This window comes from Heterodontus francisci, chromosome 14 (genome assembly GCF_036365525.1).
Source record: "Heterodontus francisci isolate sHetFra1 chromosome 14, sHetFra1.hap1, whole genome shotgun sequence".
Lineage (NCBI taxonomy): Eukaryota > Metazoa > Chordata > Chondrichthyes > Heterodontiformes > Heterodontidae > Heterodontus > Heterodontus francisci.
Window position 1 is genome coordinate 52,326,551 of NC_090384.1, and position 3,204 is coordinate 52,329,754.

The 3,204-nt window shown below is 43.7% G+C and overlaps 1 protein-coding gene across 4 annotated transcripts in view; it reads left to right on the forward strand.

The window, feature by feature from the left end:
• Positions 1–92: 92 nt before the first annotated feature.
• Positions 93–3,204, forward strand: part of LOC137377038 (uncharacterized) — a 101,020-nt gene continuing 97,908 nt past the window's right edge. For 3 of the 4 annotated variants that reach the window (XM_068046211.1, XM_068046213.1, XM_068046212.1), the window contains exon 1: positions 1,847–1,889. The gene's annotated coding sequence lies outside the window, so the exon portion shown is untranslated. Of the gene's footprint in view, positions 1,890–3,204 lie in introns of all 4 variants that reach the window. The other variant, XM_068046214.1, reaches the window with a different exon arrangement.

Below are 3,204 nucleotides of genomic sequence, written 5' to 3' on the forward strand. Positions count from 1 at the left end.
CTAACGTGTTGGTTGCCTTTTGCTGTGGAACTTTACTCTTTCCTAGTCAGTAATTCTTTTGATCCCACATAGAGGGATCAAAGTGTAGCATTACATGGGTGCAAGGAATAGTTAATATTGGAAAGTGAGAGAGATGAGTTAAGGGCTGCTGAACTATGGTAAAAGACAGATAAGGTACTGGGTGCATTAGCTGGTAGGGATATAGCATAAGTCGCAAGTTGTATTGTTGGTGTATAAAATATTGACCAAATCTATTTTGAATACTGTCTGGATCGGTTTACCCATCCATTCGTATCAAGGATATTGTTAGAAACCAAGATGGCTGGAGAGATCAAGAATTTGTTTAATGGAAAGTTTAAGGACGTTGAGCCTGTTCTTGTGGCGAAAATAAGACACTGAGGTAACCTAGCTAAAATTGGGGAAAAATATAATTGGATTTGACAAAAAGTAATGAAGGGAAATTGTTCATTATGGTGAATACCAGAGGATGCCAGTTTTAAAATAGAGGGTTGGGAATAAGAGGGGAAATCAGAATGAACAGTCAACTGATGTGCAATGGATTTGTGGAATTTTACCAGAAAAAATAGTCTGCATAGTACAAATTAGGTAACCATAATGTTGGAGATTGAGAGAGAAGGTGAGAAGTTGGATTGGTGTCATAATTGCTCCAGGCAGGTTTGTTGGATGCAATAGCCTTTTCTTATTTTTAGAAAGTTTCATGTTCAGTTTAAAAACTGTCATTTAATTTTTAAATTTGAAATAAATGTTTTGTATGAATTCTCTGATCCCATGATTTCTACAAGCTTAATTGGATTATAGAAATGTTGGCTTACCTTGATCGCCCCTCTCTGCCACACGGTGGAGACAGTGACTGTACTGTTGCCAACTTTCTACAGTTAAGAACATCAAATATGTTTAACTATTTGCTTGTAAGACTTTCTAACTTGCTGTCCCTGGAAAAAGATTATTTACATTTCTAATACTATATAATATCAGTTGAATTATTTCGATCTTACTTTACCAAGTATGGGAGTATTGAAATTCTTTAAATCACACTCTAGTACATGCCCTTATATGAAGAATTCCTTGGATCATACTCAATGCTGTCCCATTAAACTCTCACTGCCTTATTGTGTCAGCTGCATAAATTATATTTCTATAGTGCCTTTCGCAAACAAAGTTAGTGAGAAACTTCTCTGCTTTTTTGGGTATAGAACAATGAGTGGCATGATGGGAAGGAGTCAGTTGGCAAAATCATAGTTGTAGGGAAGAAGCTTTTGAAAACTGGAATGAGATGGATGTACTGACAGAGTTTGAGAGTAGCACTGTAACAGCTGAAGGAGTAGAGACCAATGATGGAGTGGAGGGAGCAGGGAACAAATAGAACGCTGGTGTGTGAAGAGACATAAGGCTGGAATAAATCACTGAGTTGACAATTATCTTCTCACAACAAGGCAATTTCAGTATTAATACTTCTTAGTGTTTTTTTTCTTTCTCTTAACTTGCATCACACTCTGGAACAAGAACACTGGTCATTGCCAGGCTTCTAAATTTGGTTCATCCGAGCTGTTTCACCTTTTTATGTATTAGTTAAAATTTATGCCTATTTGTTGCTATATGGTGTGTACATAAAAATAACTAATTCTTGAATATAGTGAGCACTGTTAAGCCTGTATATTACTCGGTGTCATTGTATAACATGCAATATACAGGAGTTTTTCACATCTCTAATAAAGTCTTATTGTGTAATGCGCACAGGAGTGTATTCAAGTATTAAGAGAGTGGCTTCCTAATTGGTTGACAGGAAAATCTAAAGGAAGACTCTTGTCCAGCTACTTTAGGCCTTTGATGGAACAAGGAGGCAGCTCACTTCCCTGTTGTCCCAATAGGTGAGTGGTGCATGATGTAAGGAGACCTTGATGTGTCAAATATTGGACATTAACCCATGGTTATGACTGAGGTGGGAGGAGTGCAGTTTTTTTCTAGTTCCACTTCTCCACAGGTCACAACATATATTTAAGTGTTTACCCAGTTACCGATACAGTCAATCATAGACTCTACTATGTGTGACGAAAACCACACCTGCCAAAAAATTAGACATATTAATTTCATCAAATGGAACATTATTTTTGACCTATTACTGGACTTGAAATAACTTGTTTAAAAAGATCACAACAGTGGCTGAAAACATGGCTGCACATTTGCATTCTAAAAGACTGAAGACGACAATGGGAGTACTCTCTAATTCAATTAGCCAGATGGATTTTTGTCAATGGTGATGATCAAGAGGCATTGAATGTGAAAGAGCCAGCATTCCACCAGTCATCCTCCCTCCCCCACCCCCCCACTCTTCCTTCCCTTCCCCCCACATCTCTCTCAGGAGAGATTGTTCCAAATAAGGAGCTAGTCAAATGACTAACCTGGTCAACCTTGGGGGGGTGGGGGCGGGGTTGTTTGAATTGTGCCACACAGAAAGGGACAGACTGCAATTTGAAGACAAAAGAGGAGGAAGGCCTCTCCCGCTCTCTCCCCACCCCGCGCTCTCTCTCCTCCTCTCTCCTCTCTCTTCTTTCTCCCTCTCTCTCTCTCTTTCTCCCTCTCTCTCTCTTTCTCCCCCCCCTCTCTCTCTCTTTCTCCCCCCCTCTCTCTCTCTTTTTCCCCCCCTCTCTCTCTCTTTTTCCCCCCCTCTCTCTCTCTTTTTCCCCCCCCCTCTCTCTCTCTTTCTCCCCCCCCCTCTCTCTCTCTTTCTCCCCCCCCTCCCTCTCTCTTTCTCCCCCCCCCTCCCTCTCTCTTTCTCCCCCCCCCTCCCTCTCTCTTTCTCCCCCCCCTCCCTCTCTCTTTCTCCCCCCCTCCTCTCTCTTTCTCCCCCCCCTCCCTCTCTCTTTCTCCCCCCCCTCCCTCTCTCTTTCTCCCCCCCCCTCCCTCTCTCTTTCTCCCCCCCCTCCCTCTCTCTTTCTCCCCCCCCCTCCCTCTCTCTTTCTCCCCCCCCCTCCCTCTCTCTTTCTCCCCCCCCCTCCCTCTCTCTTTCTCCCCCCCCTCCCTCTCTCTTCTCCCCCCCCCTCCCTCTCTCTTTCTCCCCCCCCTCCTCTCTCTTTCTCCCCCCCCTCCCTCTCTCTTTCTCCCCCCCCCTCCCTCTCTCTTTCTCCCCCCCCCCTCCCTCTCTCTTTCTCCCCCCCCTCTCTCTCTCTTTCTCCCCCCCCTCTC